Here is a 25,925-nt window from a genome sequence, read left to right on the forward strand (position 1 = left end):
CCAAAATGAAAATGCTGACCAGGAGTTACGTCTGGTGGCCTGGCATTGATGCAGATATTGAGCTGTTGGCGCCTTTGCACCCATGGGAATGGCATTGTCTTCTACGACGTCCCTGGGCCCACGTTCATGTGTATTTCGCTGGCCCGTTTTTAGGGTCTATGTTCCTCACTCGAAGTGGCTGGAGGTCCGCAAAATTACATCCGTCAGCTCCCGCGCAATCATTGAGCGGCTGTCTGTATCCTTTACTGCCCATGGATTACTGGAGGTGCTTGTTCCAGACAACAGGGGCTTATTTACTAGCAAGGAGTTTCGCTGCTTTTGAGAAGATGAATGGAATGCGCCATGTTCGCACTGCGCCCTATCATCCGATGTTGAATGGATTGCTGGAACATGCTGTACAAACAGTGAAGCGGGACCTGCAGAAACAAATCACAGGTTTTTTAAAAAATATTTTTATTCTCCTCCTTTTTCACAAATTCTCCCAAATTTACACCCACCAACAATAAACAATAATCAGTAACAAATGCAATGTCAATTCCATCCTCTCACCAAATCCCCAAACATTAGCCCGCATGTGAGCATGAACAAATGACAAAAAGGAATCAGGAATCACCCATAGTCATCATTAACACACACAGTCCTTCTCCCCCAACCCTCCTAGAAGCCCCCCCCCCCCCCGCCGCAATGTTTAATGTAATCCAATTCTCGAAAGTGCATAATCAATAACGCCCATGATTTGTAGAACCCCTCCATCCTTCCCCTCAGTTCAAATTTGACCTTTTCAAGCGTCAAGAATTCCAGCAGGTCACCCCGCCATGCCAGGTCACAGGGTGGAGAGGTTGATCTCCACCTGAACAGGATCCGCCTTGGGGTGATCAATGAGGCGAAGGCTCCATCTACCTCCACACCCGTTTCTAATCACGGCTGTCCGACACCCTGAATACGGCCTCCCGAGGGCCCGGGTTCAGTTTCATGTGCACCACTTTATAGATTACCCTAAAAACCTCCTTCCAGTAATCCTCCAGCTTTGGACAGGACCAAAACATATGAACATGGTTTGCGGGGGCCCCCCCGCAATGTTCACACGCATCCTCTACCCCCTCAAAGAGCCAGCTCATCCTCGCCCCTGTAAGGTGTGCACTATACACCACCTTCTGCTGTATCAGCCCCAACCTCGTAAACGAGGTGGAGGCGTTCACCCTCTGGAGCACCTCACATCAGAACCCATCCTCCATACCCTCTACCAATTCTTCCTCCCACTTTGCCTTGATCCCTTCCAGTGGCGCCTTCTCTTCCAAAATAGACCCGTAAACCGCCGATACTACCCTTTCTCCAGTCCCCCTGTCGTCAGCACCTCCTCCAGAATTATGGAAGCCGGCTCCGCTGTGAAGCTCTGTATCTCCTTTCTGGCTAAGTCTCGAACCTGCATGTATCTAAATATTTACCCCTGCTCCATCCCATACTTTGCTCCCAGCTCCTTCAATCCTGCAAATCGACCCCCAAGAAACAAATCTTTTAGTGTCCCAATTCCGTTCACCTCCCATCTCCGAAAAGTTCCATCCCATTTCCCTGGCTCAAATCTATGGTTCCCCCGAATCTACAGTTCCCTTGACCCTGCCCCCAACCCGAAGTGCTTGGGAACCTGCCTCCAAATTCTCAACAAAGCTATTACTACCGGACTCCTTGAGTATCTCCCCGGGGCCGTCGGGAGAGGACGACTGCTCATGCTGTTATCGGGGTGGCCTCGGCCGAAATGTTTTTCTTAAACAAACAATTGTAATGAGATATTTTTGGCATTACAAGCAACAACAGTATAAAAACAGTGTATAAAGAACAATAAACTTAGTGCAAACACCGACACCCATCCCTCCAAGACCCGCCTATTTGACCCCCTAGTCTACGCCACCCTAGCCCCCCCACCCCCCCCCCCCCCCCGCCGCAGAAGATTAATTCTCCGCAAAGAAGTCAATAAATGGCACCTCCGGGCAAACCCAAACACTGACCCTCTCACGGCGAACTCCATCTTCTTCAGGCCGGGAAAGCTCGCCATGTCGGTTAACCAGGTCTCCGAGTCTTTGAGTCCCTCCAAGCTAATCATATCCATCTCCGGGCTACCAGGGAGGCAAAGGCCAGAACATCTGCCTCTTTCTCCTCCCGGATCCTCCGACACCCCAAAAATTGCCACCTCTAAACTCATTGCCACCCTTGTTTTCAATACTCTGGACATAATGTCCGCAAACCCCTACCAATATCCCCTAAGTTTTGGACACGCCCAGAACATGTGGACATGGTTCACTGGTCCACCCCCACATTTTACACACCTTTCTTCCACCCCAAAGAATCTGCTCATCTGGGCCACTGTCATGTGAGCTTGGTGTACCACCTTGATGCTCAACGCATCCACCCATAAGCCGTCCTCCATCTCTCCCCCCAGCTCCTCCTCCCACATACGCTTCAGCTCCTCGGTCTGCGTCTCCTCCGCCCCCATTAGTTCTTTGTAGATGTCCGAGACTCTCCCCTCCCCCATCTATCCCCTCGACACTACCCTATCCTGGATCCCCCTTAGTGGCAGGAGTGTGAAGGATGATACCTGCCTGCGCAGAAAGTCCCGCACCTGTCAATATCTGAAGTCGTTCCCTCTTGCCAACCCAAACTTCTCCTCCAGCGCCCTCAAGCTGGGGAAGCTCCCTTCCAGGAACAGGTCCCCTATCCTCTCAATTCCCACCCTTTGCCATACTCGAAACCCCCCATCCAAGCTTCCCGGAGCAAACCGGTGGCTGTCACATATTGGGGACCAAACTGATGCACCCACTGTTCCAACGTACCTCCTCCACTGACCCCAAATCCTCAGGGCCGCCACCACCACGGGACTGGGGGAATATCTCGCCGGCGGGGACGGCAGAGGTGCCGTTATCAACGCCCCCAAGATGGTGCCCCGACTTGAAGCTGCCTCCATCTGCTCCCAAACCAACCCCGCCCCCACCACCCACTGCCTTATCATAGCAATATTGGCCGCCCAGTAGTAATTACTGAAATTTGGCAGGGCAAGCTCCGCCTCCCCCCGATTCCTCTCGAGCATCACCTTTTTCACCCGTGGGGACTTACACGCCCAGACAAAGTTCAAAATGATTTTGTTAATCCTCTTAAAAAAGGACCGCAGGATGAAAATTGGGAGGCATTGGAATACAAATAAAAATCTCATTAGGACTGTCATCTTAACCGTCTGCACCCTCCCAGCCAGCGACAGCGGTAGCGCATCCCATCTCCGGAACTTGCCCCTCATCTGCTCGACCAACTGGGACAAGTTCAACTTATGCAGCCGGCCCCAGTCGGGCGCCACTTGTATCCCTAGGTACCTAAAATTGTCCCCCACTAACCTAAACGGTAGCTCCCCCAGCCGACCCTCCTGACCTCTTGCCTGGACTACAAACATCTCGCTCTTTGTCATATTCAGTTTGTATCCTGAAAACCGGCCAAATTCCCCAGAATCGCCATGATCTCACCCATCCCTGCCCCCTGGAATCTGCAATATAAGAGCAGGTCGTCCGCGTACAGTGAGACCCTATGTTCCAACCGCTGCCCCCCCCAACCAGCCCCTTCCAACCCCTTGAAGCTCTTCGAGCAATTGCCAGCGGCTCTATAGATAATGCAAACAGCAGTGGGGAGAGGGGGCATCCCTGTCTTGTCTCCCGGTGCAGCCTAAAATAGTCCGAGGTCATCCTATCGTCCTTACACTAGCCTCCGGGCCTGGTACAGCAGCCTAACCCAGTCGATAAAGCCCCTACCGAACCCAAATCATCCCAGCACCTCCCATAGATAGTCTCACTCCACCCGGTCGAACGCCTTCTCCCGCATCCATGGCCACAACTACCTCAACCTCCCTGCTGTCTGGGGGCATCATAATCACGTTGAGCAGCCTTCTTATATTGGCCACCAACTGCCATCCTTGCCAAATCCGGTTTGATCCTCCATAATCACATCCGGCACACAATCTTCAATCCTGGAGGCCAAAACTTTGGCCAGCAGCTTGGCGTCCACATTGAGCAGTGTGATCAGCCTATAAGACCCACACAGCTCCGGGTTCTTGTCCCGCTTCAATATTAACTAAATAGTGGCCTGTGACATCGACAGGGGCAGCACCCCTCTGTCCCTCGCCTTATTGAAAACCTTGACCACCAACAGCCCTAGTATCCCGAGAATGTCTTGTAGAATTCCACCAGGTACCCGTCCGGCCTCGGGGCTTTACCTGACCGCATTGCCTTCAAGCCCTCAGCTATTCCTTCGGTCCTGATCGGAGCTCCCAGCCCGTCCACCAGCTCCCTGCCCATCCTTGGGAAGGTCAGTTCCTCCAAAAAGTGTCTCATTCCCTCAGGCCCCGTGGGGGGTTCCGAGCGATAGAGTCCACTGTAATAGTCCCTGAACGCCCTGTTTAGCCCCTGCCGAGTCCCCTACCAGATACCCATCCCCATCAACCACCTTTTCTATTCCCCTGGCTGCCTCCCTCTTCCTAAGCTGCTGTGCCAGCATTCTGCTGGCCTTCTCCCCATGATCATAAAACGTCCCCCTCGTCTTTCTAAGCTGCTCCACTGCCTTGCCTGTGGACAGCACCCCGAACTCAGCCTGCAGCCTCCAACGCTCCCTTAACAGTTCCACCCCCGGGGTCGCCGTATACCTCCTATCTATCTGCAGAATCTCCTTAACCAGTCGGTCCGTCTCTGCCGTATCCGTCCTGTCCCTATGAGCTCAGATCACTTGCGAATAAAAAGAAAATTCGCTCCCCTTTGGCTGCCTAAACCTCCATGGGTCGACCCCCCCCCCCCCCCCCCCATCTGCTCCATGAACCCCATCAGTTCCCTGGCCACTGTTGGCACCCTCCCCATTTTCGAACATGACCGGTCCAGGTCAGGGTTGATGACTGTATTAAAATCCCCTCCCATCACCAACCTGTGCGAGTCCAGGTCAGGTATCTTCCCCAGTACCTTCTTTATGAATTCTACATCGTCCCAGTTCGGCACGTACACGTTGACCAAGACTACCTTCCCCCCCTCCAGCTTACCGCTCACCATGATATAACCCCCCCCGCCGTCCGAGTCTATACTACCCACCTGGAATTACACCCGCTTATTGATTAAAATCGCCACCCCTCTAGTCTTGGTGTCCAACCCCGAATGAAAGACCTGACTGACCCAACCCTTCCTTCGCCAGCTTGATCCACTACTTTCAGATGTGTCTCCTGCAACATCACCACATCCGCCTTCAGAGCCCTCAAATGCGCGAACATACGTGCCCTCTTGACTGGCCCATTCAACCCTCTAACATTCCAGGTGATCAGCCTGGTCGAGGCCCCCTCCGCCGATCAGCCATCCCCTTTCTGGGCCCGCCCCCAGCCCATGCACCGCACCTCCATCGGCCCGCCTCCTGGCAGCCCGGACCTCCTCTCTATCCCAAAACCTAAATCCCTCCCTTGTCAGCAATGTAACTCCCCACCCCTCCGAGCAACACCACCTTGGAACCTAACCCCTGCCATATATTGAACATATACACACCCCACACTGTGTTTCCGTAGACTAGCTCACCCAGCTAGCCTGGTGACCCTCGCCTCCGGCGCCAAGAGGTCTCCCACCTATTTTTCCCTACTCCCCTCCCCCCCCCCCCCACCCATCAATCAAACTGAGACCGAACTGTCTCCCAATTAACATTGGCAGACAACCCAAGACAGACAAACACCCCCACAAAGAACCCCCCCAATACTGCAAATCAGAGTAATAAAAAGTAAAAAGCCCCCACCAGCCACCCCATCAAATCACCGAAAATCTATAGAAACCGAATAACTTTGATTTCCTCACCTTTGCCCAAACTTAAAAAGCAGAAGAATAACGACAATCAAAACATATTCACATCGCTCAGAAAGGCTACAACTTAAAACCAAAAAGTTCTCAATTCTGCGCCAGTCCCTTCTTCTTGGCAAAGTCCATCGAGTCTTCGGGCGACTTTAAAGAATGGTGCTGGTCCTCATGCGTAACCCAAAGATGCGCCAGATAGAGGAGCCCAAATTTCACCTTCTTCTTAAACAGGATCTCCTTCACTTGATTGAAGCCTGCCCTCCTTCTGGCCACCTCCACACTCAGGTCCTGATAGACACACAATATGCTATTGTCCCATTTGCAGCTCCACGTACGCTTGGCCCACTGGAGAACACACTCCTTATCCACCATCGCCCTTGGGGGGGTCCCCCGGCCGTGGCTTCCTCGTCATCGCCCTGTACGCCCTGTCCACCTCCAACGGTCGGGGATAAGCCCCTCCCCCAGAAGCTTCTGGAACATATTCGCCACAATCGCGCCAGTATCAGCCCCCTCAGGCAGACCGACGATTCTTAAGTTCTGCTGCCGAGCACTGTTCTCCAGAGCTTCCACCTTCTTCAGCAGCCTCTTTTGCTGATCCTTCAGCATCCCCACCTCTAGTTCGACCACCGTTTGGTGCTCCTCCTGGTCCGCCAGCACTTTCCTCAACTTTTGAATCGGCCGATCCTGGGCCTCCAGCCTGCGCTCCAGCCAATCGATCGACTCCTTTATCGGGTCAAGACAGTCCCGTTTCTGTCTGCCAAAGCCCTCCTGGATGACCTGCATCAGCTCCTCCGTCAATGGTTGGGCCGTCGCAGCAGGGGTCCGAACATCAGCCATGTTGTCTTCAGCGGCCACCTCCACCCAGCCCTTACTTATCTTTTTATTTCATCCTTTTGGGGGAGGTGGGATTACTACAAATTGGATGGTCTTCACCTGGGCCGGACTGGAACCAATGTCCTTGGGGGTGCTTTTGCTGATGCTGTTGGGGAGGGTTTAAACTAATGTGGCAGGGGGATGGGAACCGAATGAGGAGGTTAGTGGACAGTAAGGAGGTAGTAACTAAAGCCTGTAAGGAACTAGATCATGAAGTCAACGTGACTAAGGGGAAGAGTAGGCAGGGAGCAGATGATGAATGCAAAGGGACTGGTGGTCTGAGGTGCATTTGTTTTAATGCAAGAAGTGAAGTAGGTAAGGCAGATGAACTTAGGGCTTGGATTAGTACCTGGGAGTATGATGTTATTGCTATTACTGAGACTTGGTTGAGGGAAGGGCATGATTGGCAACTAGATATCCCAGGATATCGATACTTCAGGTGGGATAGAGAGGGAGGTAAAAGGGGTGGAGGAGTTGCATTACTGGTCAGAGAGGATATCACAGCTGTGTCGAATGAGGGCACAATGGAGGACTCGAGCAGTGAGGCAATATGGGCAGAGCTCAGAAATAGGAAGGGTGCGGTAACAATGTTGGGGCTGTACTACAGACCTCACAACAGCGAGCATGAGATAGAGGTACAAATATGGAAACAGATTATGAAAAGTTGTATGAGCAACAGGGTGGTGGTGATAGGAGATTTAATTTTTCCTAACATTGACTGGGATACACTTAGTGTCAGAGGTCTAGATGGAGCAGAATTTGTAAGGAGCATCCAGGAGGGTTTTCTAGAGCAGTATGTGAATAGTCCAACTCGGAAGGGGCCATACTGGACATGGTGTTGGGGAATGAGCCCGGCCAGGTGGGTGAAGTTTCAATCGGGGATTACTTTGGGAATAGTGATCACAATTCCGTAAGTTTTAGAATACTCATGGGCAAAGGCGAGAGTGGTCCGAAAGGAAGAGTGCTAAATTGGGGGAAGGCCAACTATACCAAAATTCGGCAGGAGCTGGGGAATATGGATTGGGAGCAGCTGTTTGAAGGTAAATCCACATTTGATATGTGGGAGGCATTTAAAGAGAGGTTGATTAGAGTGCAAGACAGACATGTCCCTGTGAAAATGAGGGATAGAAATGGCAAGATTAGGGAACCATGGATGACAGGTGAAATTGTGAGACTAGCTAAGAGGGAAAAAGAAGCATATATAAGATCGAGGTGACTGAAGACAGACAAAGCTTTGGAAGAATATCGGAAATGTAGGACCAATCTGAAATGAGGAATTAAGAGGGCTAAAAGGGGTCATGAAATATATTTAGCAAACAGGGTTAAGGAAAATCCCAAGCCTTTTATTCATATATAAGGAGCAAGAGGGTAACTAGAGAAAGGGTTGTCCCACTCAAGGACAAAGGAGGAAAGTTACGCGTGGAGTCAGAGAAAATGGGTGAGATTCTTAACGGGTACTTTGCATCGGTATTCACCGAGGAGAGGGACATGATGGATGTTGAGGTTAGGAATAGATGTTTGATTACTCGAGGTCAAGTTGGCATAAGGAGGGAGGATGTGTTGGGTATTCTAAAAGACATTAAGGTGGACAAGTTCCCATCTCCGGATGGGATCTATCCCAGGTTACTGAGGGAAGTGAGAGAGGAAATAGCTGGGGCTTTAACAGATATCTTTGCAGCATCCTTGAACGCGGGTGAGGTACCGGAGGACTGGAGAATTGCTAATGTTGTCCCCTTGTTTAAGAAGGGTAGCAGGAATAATCCAGATAATTATAGACTGGTGAGCCTGACATCAGTGGTAGGGAAAGCTGCTGGAGAAGATACTGAGGGATAGGATCTATTTCCATTTGGAAGAAAATGGGCTGATCAGTGATAGGCAGCATGATTTTGTGCAGGGAAGGCCATGTCTTACAAACCTAATAGAGTTCTTTGAGGAAGTGACAAAGTTAATTGATGAGGGAAGGGCTGCAGATGTCATATACATGGACTTCAGTAAGACATTTGATAAAGTTTCCCATGGCAGGTTGATGGAAAAAGTGAAGTCGTATGGGGTTCAGGGTGTACTAGCTAGATGGATAAAGAACTGGCTGGGTAACAGGAGACAGAGAGTAGTGGTGGAAGGGAGTGTCTCAAAATGGAGAACTGTGACCAGTGGTGTTCCACAGGGATCCGTGCTGGAACCACTGTTGTTTGTGATATACATAAATGATCTGGAGGAAGGTATAGGTGGTCTGATTAGCAAGTTTGCAGATGACACTAAGATTGGTGGAGCATCAGATAGTGAAGGAGACTGTCAGAGAATACAACAGAATATAGATAGATTGGAGAGGTGGCGAAATTGCAGATGGAGTTCAATCCGGGCAAATGCGGGGTGATGCATTTTGGAAGATCCAATTCAAGAGCGAACTATACAGTAAATGGAAAAGCCCTGGGGAAAATTGATGTATAGAGAGATCTGGGTGTTCAGGTCCATTGTACCCTGAAGGTGGCTGTGTGGGTTGATAGAGTGGTCAAGAAGACATACGGCATGCTTTCCTTCATCGGAAGGGGTATTGAGTACAAGAGTTGGCAGGTCATGTTAAAGTTGTATAAGACTTTGGTTCGGCCACATTTGGAATACTGCATACAGTTCTTGTCGCCACATTACCAAAAGGATGTGGATGCTTTGGAGAAGGTGCAGAGGATGTTCACCAGGATGTTGCCTGGTATGGAGGGCGCTAGCTATGAAGAGAGGTTGAGTAGATTAGGATTATTTTAATTCGAAAGACGGAAGTTGAGGGGGGACCTCATTGAGGTCTACAAAATCATGAGAGGCATGGGCAGGGTGGATAGGAAGAAGCTTTTTCCCAGAGTGGGGGACTCAATTAAGCGGGGTCACGATTTCAAGGTGAGAGGGGAAAGGTTTAAGGGAGATATGCGTGGAAAGTTCTTTACGCAGAGGGTGGTGGGTGCCTGGAATGCATTGCTGGCGGAGGTGGTAGAGGCGGGCACGATAGCATCATTTAAGATGTATCTAGATAGACATATGAATGGGCAGGGAGCAGAGGGATACAGATCCTTATAAAATAGGCGACAGTTTTAGACAGAGGATCTGGATCGGCGCAGGCTTGGAGGGCCGAAGGGCCTGTTCCTGTGCTATAATTTTTCTTTGTTCTTCTTTATTCTTTTTGGTTCCTTGGGGTTCTCTGTTCCATGCACCACTGTGTGGGACCAGAGCCTGATTGTCTGCGCCTTGAAAGCCAGAACTCGAAACCACAAAAAAGTCGGGGAAAAAGGCCCAAAATCCGGCCAGAGCGGGAGCCACCAAACGTGCGACTTATTCCCTCATAGCCGCCACCGGAAGTCTCGGCCGAAATGTTGTCGGGTCACATGGCTCTTGACTCGATTGGATTTGTTCCTTCCCGAAATCAGCACGAAAGTGCGCCACACTCAAGATTTCCAGGAGCTTTGTCTGAATAGGCAACATCTTGTATGACATTTCACACCTGACAATGCGGTCAATGGCCACAGTATTGGTGAAGATCCTTATTGGCTTTCAGGAGTAATCGTTCGTCATGTGATCCCGCTTCATACCAGATCCGTGTGCGAGTTCAGTTCATGAAACGTCACCTTGACCATTTTCGTGCCCCGGCAGTCTTCCTCTCTGGGGCTCTTCGAGGGAACTCTGTCCCACTCTGGCCAGCCGCTCGGATGGCTCCTCGGGGGAACTCTACCCCGATCCTGCCGGTTGTTCCGGTTCCACAGTCTGAACACCCAACTACTTTGTTTTCTTCTCATGATACAGAAATACCTGAAGTCTGGTCAACTGATTCCGATTTGGATTCATAGACCTTTGAGGTCTTGGATTCGGATGTCGCCTTTCGTCCACATTCGGAGGGTCCAGTCGCAAGCATCATTCTCCAGCTCGTTATACTCCAGCTGATCCAGTGCCGCCGCCAGTCAACAATGTACCAAGGTCAAAGCATCTGGGCCACTGGTTTCTTCTGAGTCATCCTCGTCATTGGTGTTTTAACTCCTCCTTCATCTGCTCCTCGTCTTCATTGGATTGGATTTGTTTATCGTCACGTGTACCGAGGTAGAGTGAAAAGTATTTTTCTGCGTGCGGCTCTAACAGATCATTTAGTATATGGAGAGAAAATACGTAATGCGCAACACAAGGTACACAATGTAAATACATAGACAGCGGCATAGGGTGAACCATACAGGAGAGTAGTATTAATCAGATCAGTCCAAAAGAGGATCATTTAGGAGTCTGGTAACAGCAGGGAAGAAGCTGTTTTTGAATTTGTTCATGCGTGTTCTGAGACTCTTGTATTTCCTGCCTGATGGAAGAAGTTGGAAGAGTGAGTAAGCCAGGTGGGAGGGGTCTTTGATTATGCTGCCCGCTTTTCCAAGGCAGCGGGAGGTGTAGATAGAGTCAATGGATGGGAGGCGGGTTCGTGTGATGGACTGGGCAGTGTTCCTGACTCTCTGAAGTTTCTTGCAGTCTTGGGTCAAGGAGTTGCCATACCATTTCTTTTTTTAAAATAATTTTTATTGGAATTTTTTACAGAAAATATAAAATATAACAACAAACAATGAAATGCAACAAAATAACCTATAACAACTGTAACACCCCCCAAACCGTATCAACGCATGTATCACATCCCCCCCAACCCCCCCCCCCCAACCCCCAACAAGAGAACTTAAAAATAAATTAAAATTAAATAAACAAACATAGTCATCGTCCCCCTTCCCCCCCCCCCTCCCCCCCCCCCCCCCCCCCGGGTTGCTGCTGCTACTTTCCCAGTACCCTATCGTTGAGCCAGAAAGTCGAGGAAAGGTTGCCACCGCCTAAAGAACCCTTGTACCGATCCTCTCAGGGCGAATTTGACCTTCTCTAGCTTAATAAACCCCGCCATGTCATTGATCCAGGTCTCCACGCTTGGGGGCCTCGCATCCTTCCATTGTAGCAAAATCCTTCGCCGGGCTACTAGGGACGCAAAGGCCAGCACACCAGCCTCTTTCGCCTCCTGCACTCCCGGCTCCACCCCAACCCCAAATATTGCGAGTCCCCAGCCTGGTTTGACCCTGGATCCTACCACCCTCGACACCATCCTTGCTACCCCCTTCCAGAATTCCCTCAGTGCCGGGCATGCCCAAAACATATGGGCATGGTTCACTGGGCTCCCCGAACACCTAATGCACCTGTCCTCACCCCCAAAAAACCTGCTCATCCTAGTCCCGGACATATGGGCCCGGTGCAGCACCTTGAATTGGATGAGGCTAAGCACACGAGGAGGAAGAATTAACCCTCTCCAGGGCATCAGCCCATGTCCCGTCTTCGATCTGTTCCCCCAATTCCCCCTGCCACTTAGTTTTCAGCTCCTCTACTGACGCCTCCTCCACCTCCTGCATAACCTTGTAGATATCAGATATCTTCCCCTCTCCGACCCAGACCCACGAAAGCACACTGTCGCTCACCCCCCTCGCGGGAAGCGAAGGGAATACTTCCACCTGCCGTCTAGCAAATGCCTTTACCTGCAGATACCTGAACATGTTTCCCGGGGGGAGCCCAAATTTCTCCTCCAACTCCCCCAGGCTCGCAAACCTCCCATCAATACACAGGTCCCTCAGCTGTCTGATGCCCGCTCTGTACCAACCCTGAAATCCCCCATCAATGTTCCCTGGGACGAACCTATGGTTCCCCCTTAACGGAGTCTCCATCGAGCCCCCCACTTCTCCCCTATGTCACCTCCACTGCCCCCAAATCTTGAGGGTAGCCGCCACCAACGGACTTGTGGTATACCTCGTAGGAGGGAGCGGCCACGGCGCCGTTACCAGGGCCCCCAGGCTTGTATCTCCACAGGACACCCTCTCCATCCATTTCCATGCTGCCACCTCCCCCTCCATCACCCACTTGCGCACCATCGACACATTGGCCGCCCAGTAGTACCCCAAGAGATTGGGTAGTGCCAGCGCCCCCCCCATCTCTACCCCGCTCCAAGAAGACCCTCTTCACCCTCGGGGTCCCATGCGCCCAGACAAAGCTCATGATGCTGCTGGTCACCCTTCTAAAAAAGGCCCTAGGGATAAAGATGAGCAAACACTGGAAGAGGAACAAGAACCTCGGGAGAACCGTCATTTTGACGGACTGCACTCTACCCGCCAACGATAGCGGCACCATGTCCCACCTTTTAAATTCCTCCTCCATCTGCTCCACAGGCCTGGTAAAATTAAACTTATGGAGAGCCCCCCAACTCCTGGCCACCTGCACCCCCAGGTATCTGAAACTCTTCACTGCCCTCTTAAACGGGAGCCTCCCAATTCCCTCCTCCTGATCTCCCGGGTGTACTACAAATACCTCGCTCTTGCCTAAATTTAACTTATAGCCCGAGAAGCCCCCAAATTCCGCTAACAGCTCCATCACCCCCGGCATTCCCCCTTCTGGGTCCGCCACATACAACAGCAGGTCGTCCGCATACAGCGATACCCGATGTTCCTCCCCACCCCGCACCAGACACCTCCATCTCTCTGACTCCCTCAACGCCATAGCCAGAGGTTCAATCGTCAGTGCAAAGAGCAAGGGGGACAGGGGGCACCCCTGCCTGGTCCCATGGTAGAGCCTAAAGTACTCCGATATCCTTCCATTTGTGACTACGTAGAGCAGCCTCATTCATTTGATGAATCCCTCCCCAAATCCGAACCGCTCCAGCACCTCCCACAGGTACCCCCACTCAACTCTATCAAACGCTTTCTCTGCATCCAGCGCCACCACTATCTCCGCCTCCCCTTCTACTGCCGGCATCATGATAACATTTAGCAGTCTCCGCACATTCGTGTTGAGCTGCCGTCCCTTGACAAATCCTGTCTGATCTTCGTGTATCACCCCGGCACACAATCCTCTATCCTGGTGGCCAGGATCTTCGCCAGCAACTTGGCGTCAACATTGAGTAGCGAGATATGCCTGTATGATCCACACTGCAAGGGGTCCTTATCCCGCTTTAGGATCAGAGAGATCAGCGCCTGCGACATCGTCGGGGGCAAAGCCCCCCCCCCTCCCATGCCTCATTGAAGACTCGCACCAACAGGGGGCCCACCAGATCCGCATACTTTTTATAAAATTCCACCGGGAACCCGTCCGGCCCCGGGGCCTTACCTGACTGCATTTGTCCAATCCCCCTGACTAGCTCCTCCATCTCTATCGGCGCCCCCAGCCCCTCTACCAGCTCCTCTTGAACCCTTGGGAAACATAGCCTGTTCATGAAGCTCTCCATCCCCCCTCTCCCCATCGGAGGTTCCGACCGGTACAGTTCCTCGTAGAAGTCCCTAAAGACCCCATTTACTTCTGTCCCCTTCTGCACTACATTCCCACCCCCATCCGTCACTCCACCAATTTCCCTAGCCGCATCTTGCCTACGGAGCTGAGCCATACCATTTCTATGGTGCACCTATAAAAGTTGGTAAGAATCAATGTGGAATGCCGAATTTCCTTACTTTCCAGACGAAGTATAGTCACTGTTGTGCTTTCTTGGTCATAGCGTCGACATGGGTGAACCAGGACAGATCTTTGATGATATGCACACCTAGGAATTTGAAGATGTCAACCATCTCCACCACCGCCCCGTTGAGGCAGACAGAGGTGTGTACATCGTCCTCATCGTTCCCTATGGGGGTGTTTGGACTTTGGGAGGGAGGGGTGTAATAACCTGCACCGAGCACATGGGCCAGGCTTTATTGTTTTCCCTGTGTGGCTCGAGGATAATGAGCTCCCCCACTAACTGTAGGGCTATTACCATCTGCATATAAGGCCAGCCAGATAGGAACCGACTGACAGAGAGAGAAGATGCAGCATAATCAGGCCCCTTTGTAAGCAGTACGTATTAAAAATAAATGTCTTCTTTATGTTTCCCGTCTGACTCCCTTCACCTTTATTAAATTGTCCTTGTTTCATGAGGGTTGCTCCAAGTTCTGTTTCACTGGCATCTCACTGCAGGGTGACTTCCTCATTGACACCACAGTACCTCAGCATTGGTGTTGTCGTCACTAGTTGTTGATGTGAGTGAAAGCTGCTTCTTGTTCTGTGCCCCAATATCACTGAACATCCCTTGCAGTGAGCTCTTGTGGAGATCACACTTTGATAACAGATTGGCAAGAACTTGATTCGGTCGTCCCCGTGTGGGTTCGCTGATGCTCCTGGAAGTCCAACAACTGTGTGAAGGCTTTATTACAGAACTCACACCAATGGGATTTCACTCCTGTTTGAGTGCAGAGATAGACCCGGAGATACACTGGCTGCGTGATAGCCTTGTCACACACTCACACCTGAACAATTTCTTTCCTGTGTGAATCCACTGATGCCCCAGGAGGGTCAAAGATGTCACAAAAGTTTCAGAAGTAGAGACCCTGGAATATGTTGAGTGCTTCCCCGACCTTGACAGTTACTTCTCTCAAAAGGCCTCCATGGACTAGGAGATCCAACACCGGGATCCGCTGTGACAGATCAGCCTTCGAGAAGCTACATCAGCGAATGTTTGACTGCAGCACCTTGGACCACAGAGGCTCGAGAATGTAGTTCATCACCATCTACTGAATGGAAATGAGTGTTGAGCACCAAATTCTCGACTTGTCAGCAAAGGTTACGCCTCCTGATAGAATGAAAAAAGCAAAGATTTCTGCAGGTCAACAAAAGTCTTTGTGTACAGGCGAGATCCTGGAACTTGTATTGGTGCTTGAGAAATTCCATCAGCAATGTCTCCACTGAATCCTCCACATTGACTGGCAGGATTATTGCAAAAAACAGTCAAAATCCAGGTCGACATCTATTCAGAGAAAACTCCAAAAAATCAACTTTAGAATGGCAACTGTGTCTGGATGACTGAAAACCATCAGTACCACCAGGTTCTTAAAGTCTACATTCATGAGAATGTACAACCTGTCCAAATAATTTAACATTTTTAACCTGGGAACATTCTGGTGAATCTATGCTGCACTCCTGCCAAGGCTAATATATCCTTCCTGAGGTGCGGTGCCCAGAACTGAACACAGTTCTCCAGATAGGGTGTAAACAGAGCTCTACAGGTGGAGAAGAACTTCCACAAGGCTACAGTTGGCTTTGAGGAGGATAAATTGTGGGTTATCTTCCCTCTTTGGGTTGGTCCTGGAGTGATGAGCAGTTTTGACAAGGAGAGCAGGATTATTAGTGCTTGATGTGGTACAGTCAGATCTGTCGATGGAAGGGGCAGAACGGTAGCACAGTGGGTAGCACTGTTGCTTCACAGCTCCAGGGTCCCAGATCCAATTGTCGGCTTGGGTCACTTTCTGTGTGGAGTCTGCAAGTTCTCTCCCTGTCTGCGTGGGTTTCTTCCAGGTGCTCCGGTTTCCTCCCACATGTCCTGAAAGACGTGCTGTTAGGTAATTTGGACATTCGGAATTCTGCCCCAGAAAAAGTTCTGGTGATGAATGGCTAAACGAGTTGTGTAACTGATACGCTTACGTCTTCACTCCATGGACTTGACAAACAGAGAGAATGACCAGGAAAGAAGAGAGTACATGTAATTTTGGGAACAAGAGTGGAGATGGTGGATATGAGGGACTGGTTAAACCAGATTGAAGGCGACAGAAGCATTATGATCAAAGGGAAGATATTTGGGAATTAGAAAACACTGCCAAATACACCTGGAGGGGAGAGTGTCTTCTAGGAATAGAAACTGATTAGTCCATGGGCCCATGTGATCACTGGATCTCTGTAACCATTGGTGGGTTTGTGTGATGGAAACTAGTTCCATCCTATGTCACTAAAGTTTGGTGTCATTTCTGACTATTGGAATTGGGAGTCAGACTAAAACACAGGGATTTTAAAGAAACCTCTGTCTGTAATATTCTGAGAGAGGTTCCCCTGATGTGAGTGAGTGTCAGTAAAGTGAGCCAGCTCTCAGGAGTGGGTATGGGGTAAAATCAGAATTATAGACAAATTGAGGTGACGGTTGTTTGACCAATGCCATGGATAATGTTTGTATTCTCATGTCTGGGAGGACTACTATCCTGAGTATAGTGAGGGAGTGGGGTGAGTCTCTACAGACCTGAGTTCCCTCAGCCCCTCGATGTAATAACCGTGTGACGTATTCACCTTACACTCAAGGTTCATTCATGTAATGGGAAAGATAATTTTCAAATGTTCGAAGTTGGTGGAAGCTGCATTTTGTGTTATTGTTTGTCTGCTGTTTTACAAATCTTCTGTATAGATTTATAAGACAGAATAAATTCACTTTTTAACTTGGCCCAAACTCTCTGTTCTGTCAGAATGGTGCATTCCTATTGACTGAAACGGTCAGGAGCCGACAGTAACAGTCCTGTGCACAAAATATTGGTCAATGTCACTGTGGCTGGTATACGTTCTCTATCAATGGGTTTAGAATTTCCAGTTCACAGGAAGCATGACAATTCCCTCTGAAAAAAAGACTTGTAACTTTCATAAACTCAGTATGTGTAAGCCACTAAAGTGCTTTTTGAAGTGTGGTCACTGTTGTAATGTGAGAATCATGGCAGCCAAATAATGCACAGCAAGCTCCCAGAAGCCCCAATATGATAATGACCAGATAGTCTGTTTCTGTGATGCTGATTGCAGGATCCATAGTGACCAGGACATCAGCGATAATCCCCTGCTCTTTTACAACAGAGTGTAATGGGATATTTTACATTCCCGGATAGGGCCTTGGTTCAACTCATCTGAAAGATGGTACCTCTGATAGTGCAGCGCTCCCTCAGTACTGCAGTGGAGTGTTAGCCTCAATGCTCAAGTCCCTGGAGTGAGACTTGAACCCACAACCTTTTGACCAGAGATGAGTGTACTAACTAACCCATAGCTGACAATAAATTACAAGGTTTCTGTTGTGTTTGATTCGGTTTCTGAGGGGTTCAGTCCCAAGACTGTGCACGGAATGCTTTTCCCCTGTAAACTGGTAGCCTGAAGGTTTGATTTGATTTAAAATGGTAACTAGTTGGAGCTGCAGGTGTCAGTGTTGTCTTTGTGTCTGGGTCCCTGAAGGTGTGAAAGGTGGTAAAGTCCTTGGTGTCAGCTGCAATGGACATCGTTAAGTATTGTCTTCAATCAGTGCGGCTGATTAACCATTCTACCTTCATTCACTTATAATTTTTTTTAAAAATATTTTTTATTAACATTTCTTGTTCGTTATTGTACAGTGCCCTGTCCCCCCCCCCCCCCCCCCCCCCCGATACCCCCCTGGTTCGCTTGGGGAGGGGTGCCCCCCCCCCCTCCCCCACTACCGCGCTCCCCCCTTTCCTTTGAGTTTTCCACCGTGTCTGCCTTGTGGGGGAAGGGGAGGGGTCTTCTGCCACCTCCCCCTCCCTCTGTGTTGTTTCCTTTATTTCCCTCAGGTTCCCTCCTCTCTTCCTCCACTCCTCCCCCTGGGTTTGTGTATTTCTATCATTCCTCTTCTATTTTTTTTATTGTCCTCGCCACTAGTTATTGTTGGCCTCAAACAGGTCCTGGAACAGGCCGACAAATTGCCCCCATGCTATAAGGAAGCCTTTCTCCGACCCTCGGATGGCGTATTTGATCTTCTCCAAGTGGGGAATTTCCACCAGGTCTGCCAGCCAGTCTGCAACTATGGGTGGCGCTGCTGATCGCCAGCCGAGCAGGATTCTCTGCGTGTGGTTAGGGAAGCGAAAGCTAGGGTGTCGGCTCTCTTCCCCATGTGTATCTCTGGCTGCTCTGATACCCCAAAGATTGCCACTTTTGGGTACGGCTCCACCCTCACCCCGACAACCTTGGACATTACCTCGGAAAAGGCTGTCCAGAACTCAGCAAGCTTGAGGCAGGTCCAAAACATGTGGGTGTGGTTGGCCGGGCCTCTCTGGCACCATTCACATTTGTCCCCCAACTCCGGGAAGAACCTGTTCATTTGGTTTCTTGTTAGGTGTGCTCTGTGCACCACTTTGAACTGCATGAGGCTGTGCACCTCCACCGGAGGAGGTGGAGTTGGCCCTGCTCAGTGCTTCGCTCCAGAGTCCCCAACCTACTTCTGTCCCCAGTTCATCCCCCCATTTCCATCTGGTCTCATTTAATGGTGTTCGCGCTCTGTCCAGTAGTTGTCCATATATTTTCCCGCAGTTCCCTCCATCTTTACTGTCCATATTCATCAGGTCCTCTAATAGTGTGGTCTCCGGGGCCCTGGGCTATCCAACTGTTTCTTTGCGGAGAAAGTGTTTTATTTGGAAGTGCCTCATTTCTTGTCCTGTCGGTAGTTCCTGTAGGACTGGAGGAGGCTGTACGTCCAGCTTAACTGAGAGAATGTTAAAAGACGCATGAGGTTTGTTCGTGACACACTGAACTCAAGAAATAATACAGATCCTGATGCTGAACACAGTAGCAGAGCATTTTACAGGGCTCTGGCTGCAAACTGCCCAACTATACTCTGGCCCAGAGAGGCAAGGAAGTCCACGACTTCTACATCAGTCTCGCGCGATCATACATTGTACCCAGTGAGAATTTACCCAGAGAGAAAACGGTAAACATGGTCAAGTGACACTTGGGGATCATTTTGGTGACCTTTGACGACCCATTGTACACCATCCAGTGACCCATCCGTGGGTCACGACCCCTACTTTGAAAATCACTGGCCTAAACAATAGACCTTTCATAAGTGAATGTAAGGAGACTTCCGGTGGCGGTGATGTACTGAGTGGATGCACATCAGGTGGCTCACCTCCCAATTAGAACCAAAAGAGTTGATTTCTGGAGATTTCTGGCTCAAAAAGCCATCCAAAACTTTCCCCAAACTTATCCAGGACAAAGACCAACAGTGATGAAGACGATGACGGCGAGAAGGCAGGAGTGGTGGAAAGGGGCACGAACAACAGGAAGACAGATCGGTGGACCCACGAGGTGAGGGGAAAGCCCCGAATACCAAAGAGCGGGGAAGAATGGCGACCCGAGTGGCGGAACCGACGCGAATGACAGCTTCTCCCTCCCCACCAGCGGACGGATGGAAAAGCTTTTTTAAAACGGAACTGGCCTCCATGAAGGAGTCAATAAAAAGGGAATTCCAGGTGGTGGTAAAGGAGGTGATGACAGAGGCGATGGCCTCCCTCCAGCACATGATAGTGTTGCTCGTTGTGCTTTCTCTTTAATTGCTCTGTTTTAGTAACCTTTGCTCTAGAGTCGCCAGGCATCTTTCTGATACCACCACGAGGTTCAAAGCCAAGTACTGATCAATAACTCAATACACCAGTTAGTAAGTTTGAAATCAATACACATTTATTATACACACAGTCAATCACTACTCATGCATAAACTCTACTTGCTAAACTATCACTACTACTAAAAGCCTATACTTAGCTTCGAATGGCCCACCAAGTCAGAGGAACAATGGCCTTTGTCCGGTTCTGATTCTGCTGGCTTCGAGCTGGTACGGAATGGTAGTTAGGAGCGTCTATCTTGTAGCGTGCGTCGATCTGAGACTTACCTGGTTGATGCAGCTGCTAGGCAGGTCTCTCCTCGTTGAGAGCCAAGGCCAAGAAGAACGAACTGAGTTTGGGGACGCTATCTTATAGGTCCCAGGGGTTTCGCGCCCCTTTGGGTGGACCCCGGACTTGGTCCCAATTAATTGGACCATGTCCCAATCGTTCTTATCGATTTCTTCAATACCAGAGGTGTTCCCTGATCATTGGGCCGTTGGCCTGCCTTTGTCTTGGCTCCCGCTGGCGCCGGGGAGTCTGGCTTGGTCTCGATTGTTTTAATGTTGCTTTTTGTCCCTGGAGATAGCCCATTAATATGTTAATGGATATTGGTTTCAGTTCTGTCTGGGTTCTGCAAATCTTAATACACAGGAAACCTTGCCTGCTTGTGTTCTCTGTAGTTGTCCAATTTTCCCGACACTCCTTATGAGTGTCCATTTTGAAATCGGGACGTGGCCACCCCAGGTGGCTACAATAGATGGCCTGGGGAAGAAGGTGGAGGCACAGGAGAGAACATTCCTGGATCTTGAAAAGGCGGCGTCAGACTAGAGCAGCAGGTTCGTGGCTCTGGAGGCAGATGTGAAGACGTTAGTGGCAGCCATGGGGAACTTGAAGGGGAAGGTTGAGGACCAAGAGAACAGGACTCGGTGACAAAATGTCCGGATTGTGGGTTTATGGAGGGCATAGAGGGCAGGGACCCAACAGACTATATCGCCCAAATACTGGGCAACTTCGTAGGGGGAGACAGCTTCCCCAACCTCCTAGAAGTCGACAGGGCACACAGGTCGCTCTGGCTGAAACAAATTAAAACTGACCAAGATGTCCCCAAAGGCCCCCATCTGCGGAAACCACAGGTTCCCACCAGCAAGGCATTACACCGCCTTTTAAAAATTGTAACAGGGCGGGGGTACGCTGACAGTCAGGGACTTCTACATAGGGAACAGACTGGCCACACTGAATGAAAATCACTGGCCTAAACAATAGACCTTAGCATAAATGCTTCACAGCTCCAGGGTGCCAGGTTCGGTTCCCGGCTGGGTCACTGTCTGTGCGGAGTCTGCACGTCCTCCCCATGTGTGCGTGGGTTTCCTCCGGGTGCTCCGGTTTCCTCCCACAGTCCAAACATGTGCGGGTTAGGTGGATTGGCCATGCTAAATTGCCCGTAGTGTCCTAAAAAGTAAGGGGGAGGGGGGGGGGGGGGGTTGTTGGGTTACGGGTATAGGGTGGATACGTGGGTTTGAGTTGGGTGATCATTGCTCGGCACAACATCGAGGGCCGAAGGGCCTGTTCTGTGCTGTACTGTTCTATGTTCTAAGATGAAACTGTTTCTGGTCTGAAACAATTTTTTTTTAAAGTTTGCTTTAATAAATATGCAACAACCTGAAGTGCACAGGTTGTGGTTGAGAGTTTGCACTCGTGTTAAGTTTTTATCAGCATAATCCAGCTAATATTTCAGGAATTTTAAAAGTAAGTTCACAAAACATAAATTGTCCACTGACAGTCTTCAAAACTGGTTTATTAAACGTCACCCAGGAAGCTGGTACCAATCACAAAATTGACCATGGCTCCAGATGGGAATAATGTGAGTGGCCAGTTTCTGCCAATTGTGCCTGCTTGAGACGGCTCTTCAAATTACACTCAGGGTTTTTGGGTGTTCAGGCACCAACACTCAGTTATATTCATGACTCCAGTCTACATGCTGTGGCCAGAAATTATTTCAGCAACCTACAGGCCCACAGGTAAATGTCTATTTCAGAAACAGGAGAAATGGTGAAAATAATTTAATATAGTCATAATTGCATTCTCACCTCAATAATATTGTGTGAAATTTCTGCTTTTTTTCATTTATGATAAGAGTTTAAATTGGTGAGCTTTCACTCCATTCCGCTCATCTTTAGAATGACGGAAGATCTGAGAGGGGAGGACAGATTCAGTTTGGAAGCCTCTGAGGATGAAGAATGCTATTCCCACACTAGAAATTTCTGTCAAAGATTATCCGGGGAACTGAGACAGCAGCTGCAATAAGTGAGGTTTTATTCAGATGGGACAATGACAAGTTTAAATCCCCACCTGATCTGCTGCTCAAAGTCGCCTCCGTTTCACTGGTCAGTTTCCCAAACTTCAGGAAAGTCCTGTTCCTGCAGAAATATTTGGATTGTCTGTGAGAGACGTCAATCAGAGAGCCCACCCACTCTGCCCATTCTCTCCTCTTCCTCTACCACAGCTGCTTCACTTCCTGTAGGGACTCAAAACCAAGTCAGGAGATGGTGAGTGAAGGAGCAGAATTTACAATCATTACATTGCACAATATCCACACTAATGTTCAGGCAGTCTGACTATCCTGTGGGCAATCAGCTGTGGAAATGCCCCTTATGCTGTGTGAGAAGATCCAGCTCACAGACCTGTTTACTCGGTGCTGTGTGCTGATTGATTGGCTGTGTGTTGGACATTGAGGGTGTTTATTGGAAGCATTTCCCTTCTGATTTACAGACTGAGTTTTGTTGATGGGTTATTACTGAATATGAGACGGTGAGATGTAGAGTCTGAGAATTCTTACTGATTTCCTCTTGTTGAGTTGAGTTGTGTGTGTGTTGGGAGCTTGTTATTATCCTGTGAACTGTCAGTTCTCTCCGTGTTTCCTGTCTTTCCAAATCCCCCCAAGACCTCCCTCCTCCCTATCTCTATACCCACCTTGAATTTATATAGTCTTTCACGACCACCGGATGTCCAAAGTGACTTACAGTCAATGGTGTCAGTCCCAGCTGCTTCTGCCTTTGTTTTCAGTTGTTGATCACATTTCATTCTGCTCAGCAAGTGCCAACCTGTTTCCATGGTAACCAAGCCCCTGACCTGTTTCCAGGCAGAGATGATGTGCAACCTCCAGCCACCTGACCTTTCCAGGGTATTCTGCATTTCTTAATATTACAAAGACTGTTTAAAACAAAACAATCTCACGAATTTCACTTTGATAACACACTCCTGACTTGAATCTCCTCGATAGTGGGGAGAATTTGAGTGGTCTGGAGGAACGTTTTCCCAGCATCTCAAAAGGAAAACAGGTTTGATCATCCCCCTGGTATCTTTACACCATAAGAAATAGGAACAGGAGTCGGCCATTCAAACCTTAGAGCTTGCTCAGCCATTTAATAAAATCATGGCTGATATAACACTCACTAAGTTCTGTTTCTTGCCTTTGCTCTGTGACCCTTATTTTGCGTGCTGATTAAAAACCTATCGATCTCAGACTAGGACCTATCGATCTCAGACTGTGGCAAAGAATTCCAAAAGATTCACCACTCTTTGGAAGAAATTCTTCCTCAGATCCGCTTAAATGAGCACCCCGTTACTCTGTGACTGTGCCCTCTGGTCCTACATTCTCCCAAGAGTGGAAACATCCTCCCAACATTTACCCTGTCTAACCAACTAAGAACCCTACAGAATCATAGAATCCCTACAGCGCCAAATGAGGCTATTCGGCCCATCGAGGCAGCATCGACCCTCTGAAAGAGCACCCTTCCCTTTCCCATGGTCCCACCAGATTCCTGTGTCAGATTAATCTTTTAGACACTAAGGGCCAATTTAGAATGGCCAATCCACCTCACCTGCACATCTTTGGACTGTGGGAGGAAACCGGAACACCCGGAGGAAACCCATGGTGAGACTGGGAGAACGTGCAAACTTCACACAGACAGTAGCCGAAGGTCAGAATTGAACCCAGGTCCTTAGTGCTATGAGGCACAGTGTTGACCACTGTACCATCATGTCCCCCATCTCTTTTCAATCATATCACCTCTCATTCTTCTGAACTCCAAGGAGTTCAAAACCAACCTTTCCAGTCTTTAGCCTGGAACACCCATGTAAACCTCATCTGTACTACCTCAAATGATAATATAAATTTCCTTAGATAAAGGGACGAAAACTGTACACAGCATTCTAAATATGACCTCAGTAGTACTTTTTACATTTGCAGCAACACCTTTTATAGTTTTATAAATACTTTTATACTCCAGCTCCATTGAAATAAAAGCCAGAATTCCATTTGCCTTCCCTATTACCTTCTGCAGCTGTATCCAGCTTTCTGGAATTCATGAACAAGGGCCTCCAAGTCCCTTTCAGCTGTCTGTCTCCATTTAAATAATGTTATGGGTGTATCATGGAGTTCACCTGACCCACAACATTTAATAGATTGTGGTCTGGGGAGCACGCAGCCCACTCTACAGGTGTGGTCGAGCAAAAATGGAAAACTATTTTTAAAAGCAAAACAATGTTTATTCTATGAACTCAAGTTGATCTTTTTAAAACATACAGTGAACATCTTAGCAACCATTAATTCAAATACAACCCCCAAAGACTGCAACACTAAGTAAACCTTTAAACTTTCCTTTTTAACATCCATACGACTTAAAAACAAAACCTTTATCAGAAGAATATCAGGTTAAAGTCATTACTGAAAAAAATTAAAATTCTGAATTCACCAAATTATCAAGAGATAGTATTTTGAGGCAGAGAGAACAGCAGTACACCTGCTTAGTCTGGCTTCAGCTCCAACACTGAAAACGAAACTAAAACACACCCTACAGCCTGCTCAAAAATTAAAGTAAAAAACGGACAGACAGCCCAGCTCCACCCACTCTCTGACATCACTGCAGTAGTAAACACCCATTTCTTAAAGGTACTCTCACTACAGATATTTATATACACACCCATTTATAAACACCCATTTCTTAAATGTATTCTCACATGACAATAATAATCGGCTTTTGCATTCTTTCTTCAAAAATTAACAATCTCATATTTTCCGAAATTTTCCCTTTGCTGAAGACACTTTAATGTTGTGTCTTGTACTCATGTGCTGGGCTCCAACAATGTTGAGAATGGAGATGTTCATGGAGCTGCCTTCTTCTATTACTGAACTGTTTCTCCATAATTATCGCCAAGATGTGGGAGGACTATAGTGCTTGGCTCTGATCGGTTAGTTCTGTGGCTGGTTAGTTTTCCTTTTTCGCGGCTAATCTTGATGTTTAGTCTGTATGTGGCCTTCAGCAATACATTCACAAGGTTCACACCTTTTTTAAAATGCCCAATTCTTTTTATTCCAATTAAAGAGCAATTTAGTGGGGCCAATCCACCTACCCTGCACATCTTTGGGTCATGGGGGTGAGACCCATGCAGACACAAGGAGAATGTGCAAACTACATATGGACAGTGACCCAGGGCTGGGATGAAACTTGGGTCCTCAGGTTAATACCTACACTCTAAAGTATCCATTGTTGCTCCTGACATGTCTGTCTATTGGTTTGTTGACAATCATGGAATAAGGGCTGTGCCAGGCTGTGAGATTGTGGTGGATACAATCCTGCTGCTGCTGATGGCTCACTGCACCTCATGGACATCCAGTTTTGGAATCTGTCCTTAGTCTACTTCCCCAGTGATGATTAACATGGTGACGTGCTCATTTTGGGAGGGGAGTGGTAGTTTTCTTTGAACGTATTTGACCTGAAGCTATGAGATTCCATGGAGTCAATATTGAGATTCTCTCACCAGCCAGTGGGATTGGACATTCCCAGGGATGGTTAGGGAAGAGTTTGGGATGTTGCCAGATTTATACCATTCAGTTCTTCGAGCTCATAGTGAATCGATTACCCATTTTACCCTCTGCCTGATTGTCTTTTTCCCTGTCCTTAATCTGTTTAAAACAATAGGGGCCTAGTTTGAGGAAAGAATGTGGCCGCGATGTCTGCTCCTGATCCTA

General features: G+C 48.8%; 1 protein-coding gene across 2 annotated transcripts in view; it reads left to right on the plus strand.

Annotated features, from left to right (window-relative positions):
- Positions 1 to 25,925, plus strand: part of LOC119976677 (zinc finger protein 271-like) — a 60,362-nt gene that overhangs the window by 32,051 nt on the left and 2,386 nt on the right. Inside the window, exon 1 of one of the 2 annotated variants that reach the window (XM_038817365.1) lies at positions 22,228 to 22,440. The exons of the other annotated variant lie outside the window; for it this stretch is intronic. The gene's annotated coding sequence lies outside the window, so the exon portion shown is untranslated. Of the gene's footprint in view, positions 1 to 22,227; positions 22,441 to 25,925 lie in introns of those variants that run through there. 2 annotated transcript variants of the gene reach the window in all.

The sequence above is a fragment of the Scyliorhinus canicula genome, chromosome 13 (genome assembly GCF_902713615.1).
Source record: "Scyliorhinus canicula chromosome 13, sScyCan1.1, whole genome shotgun sequence".
NCBI classification, from domain to species: domain Eukaryota; kingdom Metazoa; phylum Chordata; class Chondrichthyes; order Carcharhiniformes; family Scyliorhinidae; genus Scyliorhinus; species Scyliorhinus canicula.